This window comes from Dermochelys coriacea, chromosome 9 (assembly GCF_009764565.3).
Source record: "Dermochelys coriacea isolate rDerCor1 chromosome 9, rDerCor1.pri.v4, whole genome shotgun sequence".
Lineage (NCBI taxonomy): Eukaryota > Metazoa > Chordata > Testudines > Dermochelyidae > Dermochelys > Dermochelys coriacea.
Genome location: NC_050076.1, coordinates 77,234,022 through 77,257,277, shown reverse-complemented (window position 1 = coordinate 77,257,277; position 23,256 = coordinate 77,234,022). Strand labels below are relative to the sequence as shown.

General features: G+C 43.3%; 1 long non-coding RNA gene across 1 annotated transcript in view; it reads right to left on the bottom strand.

The window, feature by feature from the left end:
• LOC122455741 overlaps positions 1-19,038 on the bottom strand; it is a 50,711-nt gene extending 31,673 nt beyond the window's left edge. Inside the window, exon 1 of the long non-coding RNA XR_006274192.1 lies at positions 18,837-19,038. This is a non-coding gene — a long non-coding RNA (uncharacterized LOC122455741). The remainder of the gene's footprint in view (positions 1-18,836) is intronic.
• Positions 19,039-23,256: the final 4,218 nt, after the last annotated feature.

The window sequence follows — 23,256 nt, the reverse complement described above, 5'->3', positions numbered from 1 at the left end:
GACTCTAATAAGTTCTCAGGCAGTATTTTTCTTACTTTGCCTATCTGTAAATTTCCGTTATTATCAATGGAAATATTTTTAGTCGGTTTGTGTGTGTACTCTGAAATTGAGATTTACTAGCATTTACTGAAAAATTCATTCCTTTCAAGCCCAACTACAGTGGAGAGAGAGAGAGTAATTTTTCCTGAAAACAGATGCAGACCTTCATTGTTAAGGTCACATCCAAAAGACCTCCACACTGTACACTATATGGGGACTTTTATCTACTTCATAAGAATGAAGGACTATACCAACCATGTCAGGGTTGGACCCAATTTCTAAGGAGTCTAAATTTAAAACTGAGCTTAGATCAATGAGCCACCCACACTTACACTTCAATAAATAAGTTCACTGATTGGATGAACTACATGCACATGAAAATAGCAGGTTCCTTTTCATAGCATTTAAGAGTAGAATGGACAGCTGTGATCTAATCCGACTTCCTGCATACCACAAGTCATAGAACAGAATGTAGAACTGTATTTTCCAAAATTAGCAGGAAAGATCTGACTGATAAAGGGATTGATCTGTACCTACTGAAAGTCAAGTACAATGTAAATTTACAGTGCTCTGAGTAATTTAAGTATGTCCAGTGCATCCATTTCTCTGCATTATTATTTATATTGCAGTCATGAACTAGGACCCCATTGTGCAAGTTGCTGTACAAACTCAGAACCAAAAGACAGGGCCAGGACAAAGAGTTCACAATCTGACTAACAATATTATTTAGAGGAAAATTCAACCCCAAAATCTCTTCCTCAGATTACATGTTTGGAGTGTATAGATAATAGTGTGGAGTGAAATTAGGAATTTCCAGTCCACAGGAAATCCCAATACTTCCGCATTCATTTTCATCCTAAATTGGGGTGAAAAGTTGACATTTCAAAATTTTTCACAGAATGGAAAGTTTGAAAAAGTTTCAATTCAAAAATGTTGAAATGTTTCATTTTGACATTTTCTATCAAAACATTTTGATCTTCCCAAGAATCAAAATGCTTTGTTTTGGTCTATCTCATAGCATTGCATTGCCTTATGGGAGTTGTAGTTCAGGAAATTGATGTCCCCATTCTCCCCTACAGGACAAGTTCTCTGGCCAAACTACATCTCCCATAATGTACCAAGTCAACTAACTCCCATGATGCACCATGCAGCTCAGTCAGAGGGAAAGCTATATTACATTATGGGATAGGTAGACCTCCAGGGAACACAGCCTGTAGAAGAGACTGGAGGTCCATACAACAACTCCAGTAAAGCAATGCACTGAGAGGCAAATGCAGTTTAATGTTTTGCTGAACTGATGCTAAACTGAACATTTTTTAAAAAAACAACTAAGCATTCCAATTTGGATCAAATGGACCTAAAACTAAATATTTCATTTTGATTTTCCCATGGAAAACTTTGATTTTGCAGAAACTGCATTCTCTATAGGAAAACAATTCCAGCAGAGAATTCCTAACCAGCTCAAGTGAATAATGTCTTTTGTGTCTTCTTCTCTTCCGCCTCTTGCCTCCCTCCTGGGAATGGTTGTTGGGTTATGTTTCCAGCATTGTCAAAAGAGAAGTCTTACATTTCTCTCTCATCATGGTAAATCTGAGCTCATTCTAAAATCTTGGGAGATAGAATTTTGTCATCTGTGTACTGTTGGCACAGGCGTCTATTGGGTCTTGTGATCTCCCTTAGGGTATGTCTACACTACGAAATTAGGTCGAATTTATAGATGTCGGTTTTGTAGAAAGCGTTTTTATACAGTCGAGTGAGTGTGTCCCCACACAAATGCTCTAAGTGCATGTAGTCGGCGGACTGTGTCCACAGTACCGAGGCAACCGTCGACTTCCGGAGCGTTGCACTGTGGGTAGCTATCCCACAGTTCCCGCAGTCTCCACCGCCCATTTGAATTCGAGGTAGAAATCCCAGTGCCTGATGGGGCTAAAACATTGTTGCGGGTGGTTCTGGGTACATATCGTCAGGCCCCCGTTCCCTCCCTCCCTCCCTCCATAAAAGCAAGGGCAGACAATCTTTTTGCGCCTTTTTTCTTGAGTTACCTGTGCAGACACCATACCACGGCAAGCATGGAGCCCACTCAGCTAACCATCACCATATGTCTCCTGGGTGCTGGCGGATGTGGTACTGCATTGCTACACAGCAGCAGTTTATTGCCTTTTGGCAGCAGACAGTGCAGTATGACTGGTAGCCGTCATCAACGTAGACCTGAGTGCTCTTTTAACTGGGTGCCTGGGCAAATATGGGAGTGACTCAGCCAGGTCATTTCCCTTGTTTTGTCTCATGGTGATTGAGTCCTACCGGCAGTGTACTGTCTTTTAATCTGCAGCCAGCAGAAGATGAAGGCCAGCAGTCATACTGCACTGTCTTCTGCCGAGCACCCCAGAGGTGATGATGGCTAGCAATCGTACTGCACAGTCTGCTGCCAGCATGATGTATAAAGATAGATGAAGTGGCTCAAAACAAGAAATAGACCAGATTTGTATTCATTTTCTCCTCCCTCCCTCCCTCTGTGAAATCAATGGCCTGCTAAACCCAGTTTTGAGTTCTATCCTTGAGGTTTTGAGTTCTACCCTTGAGGCGGCCATTCAGTTTCTCGCAAAGCCACCCCCTTTGTTGATTTTAATTCCCTGTAAGCCAACTCTGTAAGCCATGTCATCAATCACCCCTCCCTCCATCAGGGCAATGGCAAACAATCGTTCTGTGCCTTTTTTCTGTGCAGACGCCATACCATGGCAAGCATGGAGCCCACTCAGATCACTTTGGCAATTAGGAGCACATTAAACACGCATTATCCAGCAGTATATGCAGCACCAGAACCTGGCAAAGCGAATCCGGGCGAGTAGGCGACGTCAGCGCGGTTACGAGAGTGATGAGGACACGGACACAGACTTCTCTCAAAGCACGGGCCTGGCAATGTGGGCATCATGGTGCTAATGAGGCAGGCTCATGCAGTGGAACGCCGATTCTGGGCCCGGGAAACAAGCACAGACTGGTGGGACCACATAGCGTTGCACGTCTGGGACGATTCCCAGTGGCTGCGAAACTTTTGCATGCGTAAGGACACTTTCATGGAACTTTGTGACTTGCTTTCCCCTGCCCTGAGGCACAAGAATACCAAGATGAGAGCAGCCCTCACAGTTGAGAAGCGAGTGGCAATAGCCCTGTGGAAGCTTGTAACGCCAGACAGCTACCGGTCAGTCGGGAATCAATTTGGAGTGGGCAAATCTACTGTGGGGGCTGCTGTGATGTAAGTAGCCAACGCAATCAAAGATCTGTTGATATCAAGGGTAGTGACCCTGGGAATTGTGCAGGTCATAGTGGATGGCTTTGCTGCAATGGGATTCCCTAACTGTGGTGGGGCCATAGACGGAACCCATATTCCTATCTTGGCACTGGAGCACCAAGCCGACGAGTACATAAACCGCAAGGGGTACTTTTCAACAGTGCTGCAAGCACTGGGTGGATCACAAAAGATGTTTCACCAACATCAACGTGGGATGGCCGGGAAAGGTACATGACACTCGCATCTTTAGGAACTCTGGTCTGTTTCAAAAGCTTCAGGAAGGGACTTTCTTCCCAGATCAGAAAATAACCATTGGGGATGTTGAAATGCCTATAATTATCCTTGGGGACCCAGCCTACCCCTTAATGCCATGGCTCATGAAGCCATACATAGGCAGCCTGGAGAGTAGTCAGGAGCTGTTCAACTAGAGGCTGAGCAAGTGCAGAATGGTGGTAGAATGTGCATTTGGATGTTTAAAAGCATGCTGGCGCAGTTTAATGTCTCGGTTAGACCTCAGCAAAACCAATATTCCCACTGTTATTACTGCTTGCTGTGCGCTCCACAATATCTGTGAGAGTAAGGGGGAGACGTTTATGGCGGGGTGGGAAGTTGAGGCAAACTGGTTTTGCGCAGCCAGACACCATGGCAGTTAGAAGAGCACAGGAGGGTGCGGTGCACATCAGAGAAGCTTTGAAAACCAGTTTCATGACTGGCCAGGCTATGGTGTGAAAGTTCTGTTTGTTTCTCCTTGATGAAACCCCCCGCCCCTTAGAATCATAGAATCATAGAATATCAGGGTTGGAAGGGACCCCAGAAGGTCATCTAGTCCAACCCCCTGCTCAAAGCAGGACCAAGTCCCAGTTAAATCATCCCAGCCAGGGCTTTGTCAAGCCTGACCTTAAAAACCTCTAAGGAAGGAGATTCTACCACCTCCCTAGGTAACGCATTCCAGTGTTTCACCACCCTCTTAGTGAAAAAGTTTTTCCTAATATCCAATCTAAACCTCCCCCATTGCAACTTGAGACCATTACTCCTCGTTCTGTCATCTGCTACCATTGAGAACAGTCTAGAGCCATCCTCTTTGAAACCCCCTTTCAGGTAGTTGAAAGCAGCTATCAAATCCCCCCTCATTCTTCTCTTCTGCAGACTAAACAATCCCAGCTCCCTCAGCCTCTCCTCATAAGTCATGTGCTCTAGACCCCTAATCATTTTTGTTGCCCTTCGCTGTACTCTTTCCAATTTATCCACATCCTTCTTGTAGTATGGGGCCCAAAACTGGACACAGTACTCCAGATGAGGCCTCACCAGTGTCGAATAGAGGGGAACGATCACGTCCCTCGATCTGCTCGCTATGCCCCTACTTATACATCCCAAAATGCCATTGGCCTTCTTGGCAACAAGGGCACACTGCTGACTCATATCCAGCTTCTCGTCCACTGTCACCCGTAGGTCCTTTTCCGCAGAACTGCTGCCGAGCCATTCGGTCCCTAGTCTGTAGCGGTGCATTGGATTCTTCCATCCTAAGTGCAGGACCCTGCACTTATCCTTATTGAACCTCATTAGATTTCTTTTGGCCCAATCTTCCAATTTGTCTAGGTCCTTCTGTATCCTATCCCTCCCCTCTAGCGTATCTACCACTCCTCCCAGTTTAGTATCATCCGCAAATTTGCTGAGAGTGCAATCCACACCATCCTCCAGATCATTTATGAAGATATTGAACAAAACGGGCCCCAGGACCGACCCCTGGGGCACTCCACTTGACACCGGCTGCCAACTAGACATGGAGCCATTGATCACTACCCGTTGAGCCCGACAATCTAGCCAGCTTTCTACCCACCTTATAGTGCATTCATCCAGCCCATACTTCCTTAACTTGCTGACAAGAATGCTGTGGGAGACCGTGTCAAAAGCTTTGCTAAAGTCAAGAAACAATACATCCACTGCTTTCCCTTCATCCACAGAACCAGTAATCTCATCATAAAAGGCGATTAGATTAGTCAGGCATGACCTTCCCTTGGTGAATCCATGCTGACTGTTCCTGATCACTTTCCTCTCCTCTAAGTGCTTCAGGATTGATTCTTTGAGGACCTGCTCCATGATTTTTCCAGGGACTGAGGTGAGGCTGACTGGCCTGTAGTTCCCAGGATCCTCCTTCTTCCCTTTTTTAAAGATGGGCACTACATTAGCCTTTTTCCAGTCATCCGGGACTTCCCCCGTTCGCCACGAGTTTTCAAAGATAATGGCCAAGGGCTCTGCAATCACAGCCGCCAATTCCCTCAGCACTCTCGGATGCAATTCGTCCGGCCCCATGGACTTGTGCACGTCCAGCTTTTCTAAATAGTCCCTAACCACCTCTATCTCTACAGAGGGCTGGCCATCTCTTCCCCATTTTGTGATGCCCAGCACAGCAGTCTGGGAGCTGACCTTGTTAGTGAAAACAGAGGCAAAAAAAGCATTGAGTACATTAGCTTTTTCCACATCCTCTGTCACTAGCTTGCCTCCCTCATTCAGTAAGGGGCCCACACTTTCCTTGGCTTTCTTCTTGTTGCCAACATACCTGAAGAAACCCTTCTTGTTACTCTTGACATCTCTTGCTAGCTGCAGCTCCAGGTGCGATTTGGCCCTCCTGATATCTTTCCTACATGCCCGAGCAATATTTTTATACTCTTCCCTGGTCATATGTCCAACCTTCCACTTCTTGTAAGCTTCTTTTTTATGTTTAAGATCCGCTAAGATTTCACCATTAAGCCAAGCTGGTCGCCTGCCATATTTACTATTCTTTCGACTCATCGGGATGGTTTGTCCCTGTAACCTCAACAGGGATTCCTTGAAATACAGCCAGCTCTCCTGGACTCCCTTCCCTTTCATGCTAGTCCCCCAGGGGATCCTGGCCATCTGTTCCCTGAGGGAGTCAAAGTCTGCTTTCCTGAAGTCCAGGGTCCGTATCCTGCTGCTCCTTGGTTCACTCTATTTCCCTGTAAGCTAACTACCCTCCCTACCTCCTTTGATCACCACTTGCAGAGGCAATAAAGTCATTGTCGCTTCACATTCATACATTCTTTATTAATTCATCACACAAATAGGGGGATAATTACCAAGGTAGCCCAGGAGGAGGCTGGTGGAGGAGGGAAGGACAAGGCCACACAGCACTTTAAAAGTTTAAAACTTATTGAATGCCAGCCTTCTGTTACTTGGGCAATCCTCTGGGGTGGAGTGGCTAGGTGGCCGGAGGTCCCCCCACCACGTTCTTGGGCATCTGGGTGAGGAGGCTATGGAACTTGGGGAGGAGGACGGTTGGTTACACAGGGTCTATAGCGGCAGTCTGTGATCCTCCTGCCTTTCCTGCAGCACAACCATACGCTGGAGCATATTAGTCTGATCCTCCAGCAGCCTCAGCACTGAATCCTGCCTCCTCTCATCACGCTGCCGCCACCTTTCAGCTTCAGCCCTCTCTTCAGCTCACCACCTCTCCTCCCAGTCATTTTGTGCTTTCCTGCACTCTGACATTGTCTGCTTCCATGCATTCGTCAGTTCTCTGTCAGTGTGGGAGGACAGCATGAGCTCAGAGAACATTTCATCGCGAGTGCGTTTTTTTCACCTTCTAATCTTCGCTAGCCTCTGGGAAGGAGAAGATCCTGTGATCCTTGAAACACATGCAGCCGGTGGAGGAAAAAAAAGGGACAGTGGTATTTGAAAAGACACATTTTATAGAACAATGGGTACACTCTTTCACGATAAACCTTGCTGTTAACATTACATACATAGCATATGTGCTTTCGTTACAAGGTCGCATTTTGCCTCCCCCCACCGCGTGTCTAACAGTGGGGAACATTTCTGTTCAGCCACAGGCAAATAGCCCAGCAGGAACGGGCACCTCTGAATGTCCCCTTAAGAAAAGCACCGTATTTCAACCAGGTGACCATGAATGATATCACTCTCCTGAGGATAATACAGAGAGATAAAGAACGGATGTTGTTTGAATGCCAGCAAACATACACTGCAATGCTTTGTTCTACAATGATTCCCTTGTATGTGCTACTGGCCTGGAGTGGTAAAGTGTCCTACCATGGAGGATGGAATAAGGCTGCCCTCCCCAAAAACCTTTTGCAAAGGCTTTGGGAGTATATCCAGGAAAGCCACGAATGCCAGGGCAAATTAATCATTAAACATGCTGGCTTTTAAACCTTGTATAGTATTTTAAAAGGTACACTCACCAGAGGTCCCTTCTCCACCTGGTGGGTCAGGGAGGCAGCCTTGGGTGGGTTCGGGGAGTACTGGCTCCAGGTCTAGGGTGAGAAACAGTTCCTGGCTGTTGGGAAAACCGGTTTCTCTGCTTGTTTGCTGTGAGCTATCTACAACCTCATCATCATGTCTTCCTCGTCCCCAAATCCTGCTTCCATGTTGCCTCCATCTCCATTGAAGGAGTCAAACAACACGGCTGGGGTAGTGGTGGCTGAACCCACTAAAATGGCATGCAGCTCATCATAGAACCGGCATGTTTGGGGCTCTGACCCAGAGCGGCCGTTTGCCTCTTTTGTTTTCTGGTAGGCTTGCCTCAGCTTCTTAAGTTTCACGTGGCACTGCTTTGGGTCCCTATTATGGCCTCTGTCCTTCATGCCCTGGGAGATTTTGACAAATGTTTTGGCATTTTGAAAACTGGAACGGAGTTCTGATAGCACGGATTCCTCTCCCCATACAGCGATCAGATCCCATACCTCCTGTTCAGTCCTTGCTGGAGCTCTTTTGAGATTCTGGGACTCCATCATGGTCACCTCTGCTGATAAGCTCTGCATGGTCACCTCTGCTGATGAGCGCTGCATGGTCACCTGCAGCTTGCCACACTGGCCAAACAGGAAATTGAAATTCAAAAGTTCGCAGGACTTTTCCTGTCTACCTGGTCAGTGCATCTGAGTTGAGAGTGCTGTCCAGAGCGGTCACAATGGAGCACTCTGGGATAGCTCCCGGAGGCCAATACCGTCTAATTGCGTCCACAGTACCCCAAGTTCGACCCAGCTAAACCGATTTCAGCGCTAATCCCCTTGTTGGGAGTGGAGTAAGGAAATCGATTTTAAGAGCCCTTTAAGTCGAAAATAAGGGCATCATCATGTGGACAGGTGCAGGGTTAAATCAATTTAATGCTAATAAATTTGACCTCAACGCATAGTATAGACCAGGGCTTAGAGATGAAACATATATTTTGAATAGGAGGGGAAGACAGGATTGAGCCTTGTGGAGTACCACAGTTGAGCACTCTCTGATGCCATGTTAAAAGGAATGAGTGAAGCCCTCGTTTACTATTCTCTCTCTTAATCTTCAGAATGGTTTTTCTGAACCCTACTCTGCCCCTCCCCCCAATAAAATTGTCAGTTTTCTGACATGTTCTATTGTTTAATATATTAGACAGAGCTATCTTAGTATTATTACTCTGTAATGTACAACAAGACTGACCAAGTTTGATAACCTAATGTGTAGAACAGAAAATGGAACAAGACAAAGAACCATGAAGTGCAGATACAAAGAAAATCTTTTAAAATAAGTTAGGTCCTTGCTGTACCATAAGAAAAATACCTTTAGCTGAAAACTCACATTTCTCACTTTCAGTACTTATTGCTCACTGGAAATAGAGAAGAGGCAGACACAGAATTTCCAACATTACTTCCTTTAGTGTGACATTTTTAACAACTGCAAAGAGCAAAAAGACTCCAGCAAGCATCAGGGACAAATTCTGCAACGTGCTGAGCACCCGCAATACCTACTGACTATAATGGGGGTCATGGCTGCCAAATAGCAGGTCTGCATCTCTCAGGAATTTAGAGAGACAAGGTAGGCGAGGTAATACTTTTTATTGGATTAACGTCTGTCAGCGAAAGACACAAGCTTTCGAGTTTACACAGAGCTGCTTTTAGGATTGTTTTATTGTTCATGGAGAGCAAGTTTGTTTTTCATCTCATTTAAGGGAATGCAGTTTCCTTCAGTATTGATCTGTATTTCTACATGGGAAACCATCAAAGTCAAATTATACATGAAAATAAATAGCAATTCTATGTTGCAAAGAATTGTAATCCTTATACATGTGCCAGTAAAGGAAAATGGGGTTATTTTTTTATGATTACACAACTGTTTGGTGTGTACATAGTTACGCAATACAAAAAAGCATCTGATGGAGCTAATTAGTGCCTCTCTCAATAGAGAACGGTGTCCCTGTAGCCTTCTGCCTTCCATATTCTTATTTTGATTAGATTTTTTTTATTTACATGAAGAATAAAATGCAGGTGCTTTGGTGTTTAAAGCACTCTAATAAGTCAGGTTAGCAAAAGCCTGATCACTTTTCTTTCAGTAGCACAGTCATTTCAAATATTCATTGGACTAATTTTCCACTAGTAGACCTGCCACAAGTGAGAGATTTCCCCTCTGCACCCCACCCCTAACAAAGTCAGAATCATGAAATCTACCCGAGGCTTTGCTATTGCTATTGATTTTATGTGGAAGGTGCTCAGATACTATGGTGATTGGCAGCAGTATAAAACCGTTATATAAGATAGATAGATTGCCTTGCTTTACGGGCTCCTGGCTGAAGTACCTGGATTGAGTGCAAAAAAGGCAAAAACAGACAGTTTTATAATTGATCAGACCATCCCCGAAATCTTCGATTATCTAGTCAAATATAGATTTATCCACTTATTGTTCTTTGTCATTTCCTTTACATGGCTCTGAACACATGAGGCAGCTACTCAGTTCATGTACGTTGTCATAGCTCCATTGACTTCCATATCCCCTAGGGTGAAATCCTTGCCCCATTGAACTCAGTGGAAGTTTTTCCTTGACTTTCATGGGTCCCATATATAACCCCTCAGTGGCGCTGGAACAGTTTTTAGAGTGGGGGTGCTGAGCTGCAGCCCCCTATCCCTGTCCATGCCCCTCACCGCCCCCTAGAGCTGGGGCTGGGCGCAAGGTTGTGGCTTTAGGGGGTGGGGGGCCACAGCTGGGGATGCGTGCAGAGCCCTGGTTGTAGGGCTAGCAGCCAGGACCAGGACCAACAGCGGGGCCCCTGGGACTGGGGCCAGCAGCCGGGACCCTGTGCAAAACCTGAGGGTGCTGCACCCCCATAGTTCCCATGCCTATGTGACCCCTGGGAGACAGTTGCTAGCCAAGATATTTAGCCTGCAACTTTCACCTGTTCCATTTGTAAATCCCTGGAAATTTTAGCTTTTTCAGTTAATATCTTCTGTCTCCTCCTCCCATAACTGGAATTAATTCCGCACTGTGATGGGGTGTACCAGACCCTTTGAGCCGCCCCAGAAGGCCCTGTGGGCCTACCACACCCTACCCCAGAAAAAGGCAGTAGAGTGAGGTCCTCCAAGCTGCCTATAGAGGCTGCAGTGGGAGACAGCCAATTAGAGCCTAGCAGGCTCATATAAAAGTAATTGTAGAGGGTGAACAGCTCAATTTCTGGCTGGAGCCAGGGGAGGAAGGCTGCTGTTCCTGGCTGAGGAAGTTGTACCAGCTGGACAGAGCAGTCTCTGGCTGGGACCAGAAGGAATGGAAGGCTGGGAGACTCCACAGATACAGAGACTGGGGAGAAACCGTGCCCAAGCAGGAATAGGACTGTGAAGTTGTCCAGGCACAGAGGCCTGGAGAGAGAGAGCCTTGACAAGAAGCACCACAGACAATTATAAGATCTCTAGGATTGCATTAGCTCTTTTAGCCATATAGACACATTGGGAGCTCATGTTCAGATTACCTACCACAATCCCCAAATCTTTTTCAGTCTATTGACTTATTGTCATTCTAAAAAGGATGTTTGTTCTGTCATGTTTTCCTACTTTTAATAAAGTGCATGTGGTTTGTGCATATTCTAGTAATCCCTGATCTAGGTGTTTTGTTTCAATGTTCACAAATAGCGTGTGCAGACTACATTTCTACAGTTTTGACTGGATACCCTCTGCTCAGTGCTAACTGGTGATTTTCTCCAACCCCCTGTCCTACTTCCTCTCTCATGGTCTCTTCACCACAGCCTTACTGCACACCCTACCCTCCACTTCTCCCCTGCCCAGTCCACCTCACCTCTTCCCTCCAGTGTCCTGTCCCCAGAGTCATGTTCAGTGCCACACATGAGGATAGATGCTGTTAAATGGCATTCTGACACTGTAATTTTAGATAATCAGAAAGTGCTAGTCAATTTTATCAACTAATGACAGTGTTGTGGCTTCAGAGCACAAAAAAAAGAGCATGTGATGCCAAAAACTCTGATAAGACTTTTTCCTCCTAAATAGAATCCAGGAACTTTTATATCAAAGTTTGGAGGAAAAAATTGTTCCCCATTGAGGATCCTGGACATCAAAATTTTACTGAGAGTGAGTTTTTCTGTGTAATAAACTGCTGATAGTTGAAATATTCTTTAACTATGGTAGTCTGCTCTGAAGAGCAAATAGAACTATTTGATTCAAAAGGAGGATATGTGACAGAGTGGCAAAAAAAACAAGTTTTTAAGCACTATTTTACTTTTTCCACCTTCTGTTTTCACTCAAAAGCTGGTGGAACATCTAAGTTAGCTGCTTTTATGTGCTGAGGTATTCTATTTTGAATATTTTAATATGTTTGAAATTTTAAAATCCTGTTACTCAACATTAGTTTAGAAAGTTTAAAAGTGAGGCTGTGTACTGACTGTGTAACTTCCATAACTATTGTTCTATGATGTATCAGTAGAACAGCAAACATACTTAGCTGACTGCACACTTGTAATCAACTTAGCTTTGTACAGATTGAAAAAATGTTCCTCCTGGAAATACACTAGAAGTCATCATTGATTAGTACAGGCACAGAGTACCATAATGGGTGTCAGAAGTGACCTAAACATCACAGATGTTACAGGGCAGGCTAGCCCTGAAAAATCTCACAGAACATTCCAAACTCAAAGTGCTCTGACCAGACCAGTAAAACACTCCAGTCCGCTCAGTACAAGCTGGGGGAAAATTTACAAAACACTGGAAAAAACTCTTTTGTCTCAGTTCATGCTGCTCTCAGGGTTAGGTTTTAATTAGCTAAATGCAGGATGGCTGAAAGATACAATTATTTAGATCTACTTCCTGTACTTGTTTGTTTGCCCCTCCATTTTTCAGTGCTGTAGTTGCATGAGTTTTGCATGTGGGGGAGGGTTGAAAATGTAGGCACAACTAAAGGCTTCATAGATATAAAACCTGCCATTCCAGATGAAAGGACAGTAAGAACCTTCTGTCATCAATCCACTTTCAGAAAATGGCTTCTTCTCTTATCGCTTCCCTTTACCTCACTGAACTTTTTCAGTACCCTGTCCCTATAAACTTTCTATGTGAGGCAAAATAGACAACGTAAAGTATCTCAGTGCCTTGGACTTGTTCATATGGGGCTTGGTCTGCAAGAGCAATGCTGTTATACCGACCTAACTCCTAGTGTAGACAGCACTTTGTCAACAGGAGGGCTTCTCCTGTCGACTTAACTACTGCCTCTTGGAGAGGTGGATTATCTCGACCAAAAGGAGAGGCCCTTCCATTGGCATAGGTAGCATCTTCATTGAAGCGCTACAGCAGTGCCGCTGCATCGGCCCAGCTGTGCCAATGCAACCTTTTAGGTGGAGCCAAGCCACTCATGTAATGACTGAAATGTTTTTGGCACAGTCCTAGCTCTGTGCTATCTTTGTGCAGCATCACTGTGAAAGCCTCACTTATTTATATGTGTTTCTATAGCACTCAAGACATTGCCATAGCATGGGAGCACCTTGCCATCAGCTTCTCCACAATGCATAACAGTGAGTCTGGCCTTCCTTCTACAGTCAGGTATCATCTTATGAGCAAGAGGCCCTCCTCAACTTTTGCTGGGGGAGAGAAGGGGGAAGGGAGGCTGGGAAAGGGCTGGACGTAGTAGGTAAAAGGAGGAGGGAGTTTTGCCAAGTTTTTAGGGAGAGGCAGTAGGGACAGTGAATATAGGTAGGACCAGATTCGTGTTCCAAGTTTGATTAAACTCAATGATTAAGACAAGGATGGAGAAATAACAGTGAAATTATATTCTCACTTTGCTGTCAGACTCAAATGAAAAGGACGGGCATCAAAAAAGGAAACTTCAATAGAAGAACAAAATGTGTCAGCACTATTCATTATTAAGTTACTGAGGACATTATAGGTTCCAGTAATAGTTCAGATGAGTCATTCTTCCCCCTTATCTTCATCTGTTGGTAGAATGATCCAGGGCTTCAGGTCTGGGTATGCTGCTTTGCTCTGTTTATCTAGTACTTATGCTACCTTTTTTTCCCCACACTTCCACTACAACTGACTGACTCATTCAGGGCTCAATCCTGCAAGCTGTTGCCAAGCTCTCTGGCCCTGATCAAAGTACTCATGTATGTGCTTAACTTTAATGACTCCAATGGGACTACTCCCCTGTTTAAAGGGAAGCTTGCGTTTAAGTGCTTTGCCAGATCAGGGCCAGAGTGCTCAGCACTTTGCAGAATCAAGTCCTCAAAGGCTATGTAGCTACTGGCTGCCTGCCTGACAACACAATACCAAGGGCAGAACTCACAGATGCAAAATCCAACCACGTGCATTTCAGTTCACCAGAACATGCTAATGAGGTTCATTATTTAATAATAAACAGCAACATTTAGTTAATGTGGCAATTACAAGGCATAAAATGCTTTAATTATACAGAGGGGTTGTGGAAATCAGTGATTTGGAGCAAAACTCACTTGTGAGGGGGTGGGGACTTAGTTTTCGTTTGTGCATTGAAATTGTGCATTGAAATCCCTTCAGGATTTATGCTATGTGTATGTTAGTTCACAAATTATGTAATATGCTGAAGGTGCAGCATGTTGGGTTTTTCCCCCAGCCTTTTGATCATTTGAAATTATTTTACCACCACTTCTAGTCTTCTTTGCATGATTTCTAAAACAAGCAGTCTGTGTTAATTTTTGATTAAGTAATGTTAGTGTCTGGTCTGTGCTTCTTCCTGGTTTGTTTTTTTGTGGCCCGGAGAAAAGCTGTTCTCTGCTTGTCATTAGACACACTCAAGCAGCAAAGGCAGTGGGACTCTTGGCTAAATAATGAAACGTGTCTATTTTATAAAGCTTTCAGTGGAAGGGGAAGGATTCAGTTATTATTGGTTATTTGTATCCAAATAGTGCCTACAGGCCCTAACTGAAACCAAGACCCATTGTGTGAGACATTGTATAAACACACAGCGAGATATTTCTTGTACCACAGCTTACAATCTAAACAGACAGAGTAGAAAGGGAAAGTGACTTGTACCCAAGATGGATAGTCTGTGATCAATAATGGACCTGGGAATAGAACCCAGGACTCTGGATCCCAGTCTAGTGCCACTAGATGCTGCTGCTCCCCTATGAGGTAGTATTATTGTCAGTAGCAGATTTCTACAACTCAACTCCAACCCATAAGCTCCACCTCCCAGAAACAAAGCTTTGGTGGTGTCACCTCTCCTATGGTTGTGCACCACTGAAAGTAAATCTCCCCATTGTGCCTTTCATATGTGAAGGAGAGGTTGTAGGCAATAATGCCTACAAAGACAATAGGAAACATGCCCTCACAAAGCAAGACCAGGCCTCCTAGTAGCCACTATTTTAAAGAAAATCTGAGAGAGAAGCAATAAACACCTAAGAGATCTCAATGACCACTCGAATCAGTCAAAGACTTGTCCTCCAAAACATTCAGAAATCAGTCCAAAGAAAAGCCCTGCAATGCAAGCAAGCCACACACAAGACATTGATTTTCAGTGAAGAAAACAGTCTGTTTCCTGTGCACGTTTTTCTAATTATAGTCAATTAGTCAATGTCCATCATAAAGGGCACCAAATGCAATCAGGCACAGGGGGAGGTCATTCCACGGATTAAAGGTCATAAATCATGTGGGTACTGAGGTTTTAGCTCTAGCCAGTCCTGTTGATTTGGTAAGGTAGCTTTGCAAAACAAAGCTGTTTGTGGCTATAATTTTTCCTCTCCAGTTTTCTTTGCATTTCCAGTCTGCTAACCATTTAACATATTGCTGCCAAGAGTCTTGCCCTGCTGCCAATCCTTCCCTTTCACCCCTTTCCTCAAGAGTCCTCACTAGCTTCTTGTCGTGTTCTGCATCAGGTTCAGACTCTTTACTATCATCTTCAGGACAGTCCACCACTCTGCCCCTGACTAGGTCTCAGCCCAAATTTCAGCTACTCTGCATCTAGCACCCAAAGCTCTGCCCACTTCCCTCACCTTGAGTGAAATCAATGGCAGTTGTGCCATTGACTTCAGTGGGGCCAGGAGTTCACCTTTTCTTGCTTTGTCTTGCGCTTCCATGTGTTTCTTTTTTCATACTGCTCCCTTATTTCTGGGACTGTCTTCTTCCTTCAGAGCACCAAGAGCCCTTGCTCTCCTCCTTCAAATGCATCTTCAAATTTTACTTCTTTGGGCTATCCTTGTACCTCCGACCTGTGCTCCCCTCCACTGTCATCTGCTCCCCCTCTCTTGCCCTGGGTTATTTGAAAGAAAAGTTAAAATCAGATCAATCTGCACACACACACAAAGCAATTACCAAGTATGTGTTTGTTGTAATCCTCCATCTTTGCCTATCATCATTTGATGCGTTAATTTGACTTAGATGATAAAAACCACAGAAGAATGACTTCTTTTATTTCTGCAGAGCAGCATGGACAGCTAGAGTGTAATACTATTAATAGTCATCAAGAAAACCTATTAGGACTTAAAAAATGGTGAAATGTGGAACACGTATGTGGACAATTACTGTAATTCATTTTTGTGACAATGTGACATTTACCATCCCTTCACTCCTCAACCAATTCATTTGCATCATATTAGTCACATGCCGTATCTATTCAATCAGCAGCTGGAGCTTCACTTATCATATCATTTCAGGCACTTTGGGCTATCCTTTCAAAGGTTGTCTAGGCCGAAGCAATTATGCTCAGGCATTGCAAAGTGCCCAGAAGAATAAATATGGCACAAATTTTTCTGGTTGTAGAAACTGCATCAGTAGGGGAAGCTGTGTCTCAGAAAGTGCATAAGTAAAGATTTTGTAGTTTTCCTGAGCTCTCCATCTGTTGTGCTATTCCAGAAGGAATGTATGTTAATTCATACATAAATAATACCTCTCTGCTTGTGTAATCACAAGTCAAGAAATTAGTTCTTGGTTACCCATATGGCCTGGAGAAGGCTGATCATCAGTGCTGTTGTTGCCAAATGGATAAGTGGCTGCATGGCTTGTAACTATACAGCAGTGTAATTTTGGTACAAATGCATGTCAGGAGCTAATAAAGCAATGAAGCAAGTGAGTTCAAGTGAAATTCCAACAAACCCATTATCACAGCCTTGATGAATTTGAACAGCATGTGCACCTTAAGAAAGAGCCCATTTCAGAAACTTAGCATATCAGTTTTTTCTTTGCTGTTGTTAAATCAATGCTTGCATTTTCATCAGAAGACTAGTAACATGACACAGAATGCTTTCACTATCAAGAGATGAAGAATGTCTTTAAATTCAAAGGCTTGCTTTAGCTTACTACCTAGGTTCATTGTCAATATATGGTGAAGCTAATCATTAAGTTTCTGCCATCAATTTATTCATCTTCACGTTTGTCACAATCATGGGGATCTGGAATTTGAACCTTAAGTGTGGTCATGCTTTCTCTCATGTACTATATTATAGGCATTATAACTACAGCTGGGACTTCTTATAAGTAGCATCTGATGTGGCCAAATCCCAAAGTATGAGATCTGAATAAAACAGCCAGCTAGAGTCCAGCAGAGTGTGCCAATACTGAGCCCCCCTATTCCCTTTGTAAGAGCACAGATGGTAGCGAGCCATGTTTGGGAATCAGCAGACTTGGAGGTCAATGGAAACTATTTTGTTGGATTGGGTGGAAGGGGAAGGAGGATGCAATTCTAGCTTTTCTTTGTTCTGTACTAATTTTTATGCAAATATATGCAATACCTCTAAGTTTCCAGTGCATGGGGACTGGAGAGATGAAGCTACCTGTGACGCATCATCAGAGCATGGCCTTTAATTTGGGAAAACTCTGATGCTCAGATTGCATTTCTCATGATAACCACACATCATGCTGAATTATTTTGTAAAGCCAGCTGTGTACATCAGAATGAAGCTATTGTGGGAAACTGCTTGAGAGGTACTGTAAAAGATAGCAATGTTAGCCATCTGCTTGGTTGGTTTCTGTGTAGCCTACGGGGAAAAATGTTAACACCATATTGGTATCACTGGAATTTAAGTTTTAAAATTATTTTCTTCACTGTTTATTAGCTAGCACAACAGATAAAGCAGAACACTGCAATGACAAGGTAAGTCTAAAGCGTCTCAGGTTAATAACTCAGGAAGAACTCCCATGACTGATAAAACGTTGAGCCAAATTCTCTACTGGTGTAAATGGGCAGCACTTTTGTGATGTAAAGGATCATGTAACATGCAATGTGTCATGTTCCCCCTCTAGTGGATGCACCATATAGAGAAGAAGTTACTCGTACAGCTGCAGTGCTATAGGCCTTAGCATGTGGTGCTAAAGACATGGGGTGTGGACCATTTCAAATTGGTGGCTCATGTCACTGTTGGAAGAAGGAACCTGGCATGTATTTTGAGCTTGCATCTGAGACACATTCTTATAATTGCCCTTGTGTCTCACCCTGTTTAGTCTCCTTTTTACAGGAAATTAAACTGCAAACACACACACACACACACACACACACACAAAGAATCAAGGTGCCACAAATTTACTCCATCATTTTCCCATAAAGCATGTTGCTCTTATATAAGCTATTTTCTGAAAATCACAGCCAGGTGTACACATACCAATTTCCAATTCACTCAGCTTCTGACCAGTCTCTGCACACATGGGAGGAGGAAGCCTGGATTTTAAGAACTGAAAAGTACTCAAACCATCTTTTAATATTCTTAAATCAAAACTACCCATAGAAATCAGTGTTTGGGTTTTGGAAATCTGGCTGTGCAACATGGAAGTAAAATGTCAGTCCTTCCCCCTTTTCAAGGCTTAATCCAATTCTACTGGAAGTCAATGGGAATCTTTCCACTGACTTCCAAGGTTGTTGCACTGGACCTCACAGAACAATTCAATGTCATATCAGAATAAGGAAATGTTGCTACTGATTGTTTTTGTCATAAGGCCATTTTTGTCCTGTACACAAGTTCCCTCTGTGTGAGGATCCCATCCATGATATAAAGATTATATGCAGCTTCAGTTTATCCATTTTAGAAAAAGTATTCCCTGTAAATACGAAATGTTGACTGCATTTAGCTGAACACTTAATGACAAATCAATTGATAAAAATTTCTAAATTTCCTAATATCGGAAAAATCATTAATCCAGCCTTCTGCAGTATCTGTAACATTGGCCAATTGCTACGCACATTTCAAGAATATAATAAACTACAAATAGCTGGTTATAACATATAGTAGAGAGGAAGACTGCTCTATTGTCAATGAATAAGTCATGAGCAGTCAACTGACCTCTCTCCTCCAGTGGAAGAGTGATCTGTGATTGGCTTCTGCTCCAAAGGTTCCAATCTCTGGTGATTGCGGAGCAGTTATCCCTGGGAAGATACAGGCTCCTGGGGGTTCAGGCAGGATCTGGATTCTGAGGAGCTTCCCCCAGGTTTTCTTGTTACTGTAGGGAAGAGGACATCAGCAACTCTGCACAATGATGCCTGCTCACCAGTTTCCTGTAAAACATTCAGATGCCATAGTGATGGGCAGGCTGTAGAAACCTAGACAGACTGATTACATAGCTCGGACAGATTAGATTGCTAGTTCAACCCAGCAGTATATGCTGCTTCTTCGTAGTCCAATAATCTTTATAATGTTAACCTTCAACACAACATGTAATTTCATGTGGCAAATCAAACAGTGCTTTTTGGGCCAGATTCAAAACCCACTGAAGTCAGCTGGAGCCTTTCCATTGACTTCAAAGGGCTTTGGATCAGGCCCTAGGTATTTCTATTACTGTTCTAGAGCAGAAATCATATGCAGCATATTGTATGGCAAGTCACTTGTATCATATCAGCCACATACAGTAAATGCACAGTTCTGAACTATTTCCTGACCTTTTTAAAATAATTTCCATTTTTTAGATCAGTGTATAAAGTGTATTGACGGAGAAGTATTGCACTTCTAGGATGATTTAAGTCACTCAACCTTTGGTCTTCTATCTCCCAAACACCACACTTAGGAGATCCTGGCTTCAAGTCCTGGTGATGACCCACATGATGATTGTCACAATTGTTATTTATGTTGTAGTGATAGCCAAAAGCCTCATTAAAACTGGGAGCCCATTGTGCGAGGCACTGGCCTAACACATAGGAGTTTGTGTCCCAGAGAGTTTACAATCTAAAATGACAAAAAACAGACCATGGGTGAGGGAAGGGATCCACCATTCAGACAAAGCAAACAGGGTGAAAATAGGCATTGGGCAAGATAATCCTAGATCTCCCCTTTTCACGTATTGGTTTATATATAATGTTTTATATTTTTTATATTTACTTCACAATACAAAAGCTAAGTAAATTTAGGAGAAGCTGGGCTGGAAGAGGGGAAGATTGTTGGAGTCAGGCAGGGTGTGGGCAGAGCCAGAGTAAATTTGAGGGGGATAGAGATCCAAACAAGGAAGGTGAGATGGGAAAGAGGGTGAGAGGCACACACTGCAGGAGTGTGGTTGAGGGGTTACAGCACGGCCATGGGGTGAGGAGCAGGACAGAAGGGAACCAACAACCACTACTGGTGTAACAAATGAACAAAATCCAAGCTACAGAACTGGGTGAAGGAGGATGCCATGAGGCTACCAAGGCCCCTTTGGCCCATATGGGGAGGCAGCAGCATAGATGGGACACAAAGGCCCTAGCTTGCTCCCTGAACATTGTTTTAGATGATGTTGACTGTTTTGGGGAAGGAGCCCTAAGTATCTGGGGACTCCCATAGTCTGTCTCCAACAGGCCCCTCTTGTTGTTCCCCTTGTTGAAGAAGAAACTGTAGATATCTGAGTTTACTGCCCGGGTCCAGTCCCTCTGGGTCACTGGTCATCTGGGCTAGATTTTAACGGACTTGCAAGTGAAAGGCTCCATGTCTCATTACCAATACCACATTTTCAGTTCTGAAAGCAGAGCTTTATAATTAGGCATGGGGTATTTTGAAATTCAATTCTATAAATTCAGCGTTCATTCATAGAACACTGTTTAGTGAAAAGAAAGCTCAGAGTTACAGTTTCTAATTACCCATCTACTACAAGTACTCCAGCTAGTTAGGCTTCTTATATTCTCTTGTCACACAGAAGCCATCTCACAAAATTATACGAAGCAGCAAATGCCTCTAAATACCTTTCTGGGGAAAAATTTCAAATACCTCCACACATGAGAGTAGCCACTTTTCCTGGATTGTGTTTGCCTCCTTCCTCACCCCACTGAAGAATGTTTCCCCTGTAAATCAAACTTCAAGTACAGGTGCCTGTGAATGGGCCAACCACCTCCTGAGCACCCCTTGTGGCCTATGGCTCTCAATCAAATCACCAGAACAAACTCTTCCCAAGTTCATCTGTGCCCCTCCTTGGGGCTGGATTTATTAACACAACAAAATACTTCAGATAAGAGTTCTCAAAGCCCCATCCAGTCCAGGCTCCCAGTCTTCCTACTGGGAAGACTATTCCCTGCTGGAAGCCTTTTCCCTGAAAACTCAGGGTTCCTGCTGGAGTCTATTGACTCTGCAGTCTCTCTCCCTGAGCTCCCGCAGCTGCCTGCTTCTCTTTGTAGAACCATCAGCTCCTCCATACACACCTGGTTCTACTACTTAAACCCCATACCCCATCCCAGGTATGGCAGGCAGGGCTAATTCTACCAAGACAGCCAGCTCCAGGCCTGGCCTCTGGCCCTTAAGGAGGCAGGGCACCCAATTACAGTGCCTCCATTCATATGTAAGGACCCTTTAAATATCTGCACCTTAATCTTAGCTATTAATATCTTCCTGTTTATTAATTAATTGCTGATGGGGAACTTTCTCAAAGGCTGTTTGACAATCTTAAGTACTGTGTGCTACACCTACTGGGCTTCCCTTATTTAAATGTGGCAGTATATCTACAGCCTGTCCATTATCCCTGCAATAAGGATTCATGCAATATTCTGAAATAGTACTTCTGGAAACCCCTGTTCACCAGAGTGAAAGAACAAGATAAGCATTATGGAAGCCTTCGTCCTGGGGATAGATGGTTTAAGATTTTTATCATCACCAATCCCACCAACAATTAGATGTAAAATCCAGTAAGTTCAGCCAGCAGATTTTCAAAGAATCATGCCCCTTTATACTGTCTCATCTTCCCACCTTCCCTTCTCCTAAGATCAGCTACACTTTTAATGCAAATGGTCTTGAATAATTGCCAGCGTGAGGCCATCTACAATCAATAAATAGCTGTAAAGTACCTACCAAGCAGAAAGGAGATGTACAATATGGTTCCAATCCTACAAAATGCTGAACGCTTCCAAATTGCTGAGCATTTATTCTAATAGAAGTTAAGGATGCTCAGTACCAGCCGGAAGTACTTAGCGCTTTGCAAGAATTGGGCTTTGTGTATGAGCAGCATCCACACTTCCTTCTTTAATCTTCCTGGCTTGCAGACCACATTGATTTGTTATGAAGTTACAAGAAACGTATTAATGATAACAAGGATTTTTCAATTACAAATGCAATTGGCTGAGGAAAAGAAAGCATTAGATCACTTAAAATGAAATCAGGTTTATAATGGAAAATAAAGAGTAGTGTAGGCAAATAGCTTTGTTTCATCTTCATAGAAGAAGACAATGGAGATCTGGTACCAGAACTTTTCCTGATGTGACAGGCAAGAATCTGGGAAAAGAACCGATGTGCAGAATAGATTAGATGCACTTAATGGAATTAAATCATCAGGTTCAGATGTCATACTAGAAATCTATGAATGTTAAATGAAGGAAATTAAATGTACCTTAAACAATTTAAGGTCACTAGATTTGGGAGAGAATCTTCATGAGAAAATAGCTGTTATGATGCCATTAAAACAGAATCAATAGACAAATCAAGCAATTATAGACTAATGGATTTTGTGAGGAAAAGATTTTTCAGAATGTGGCAGAAGAGACTTAGTCAACAGGAGAGATTCCCAGTGAAAACAGTACAGTGTATTTAAGATTGGAATGCTGCAAAGATTAATAGATAAGGTTAGGAGTTATAATTTAAGGAATGCAGAATATAGAAAGCAAAGAAGAGTACACAGAGACGAGAACTTTAGACTACAAGGGGTCAGAAGTAAAGACTTCCATTGTTTATAAATTATATGGAAATACAAATACTAAAAACCATGGGCCAGATCTTCAATGGATTTATACTGATTACATCAGGTGAAGTCTGTGGAGCTCTGCCAGTTTGCTCCAGCTGAGGATCTGGCCTAACATCTCCAATTTGCAGAAGTTACAAAAATTTAAGGTTGAGCAATAAAAGAAAATTAAGAAGGGGGGGGGGGGGAAATCACCTGTATTTGGATTATTTATGTGATTAGAAGAAAGTTAGGTTCAATTTAGAAATACAGAGCCAGATTTTACCCACAGATATTTGAGCCCAATTTCTAAAATATTATATTTTCAGCTGGAAGACACACACTGCATACAGTATTCTGAGATACGGACCAACCTGTGCTTTGCAAGTTCTCCAGCTATAGGTAATAATCTCTTTGGATCTTTTCTGCATTTTAAAAATAATTTCTTAGTATTGATTCTAGGTAAGTAGATTACTTGTTATCTTATTTCACTTTGTTTAAGGTCATCTTTCACAGGAGTGGACAGATAATGTATTCTGTTGAATTCAGTAGATATTTCTCTTATCAAGTAACTTAGACACATATGCCAATGTAAAAACGACC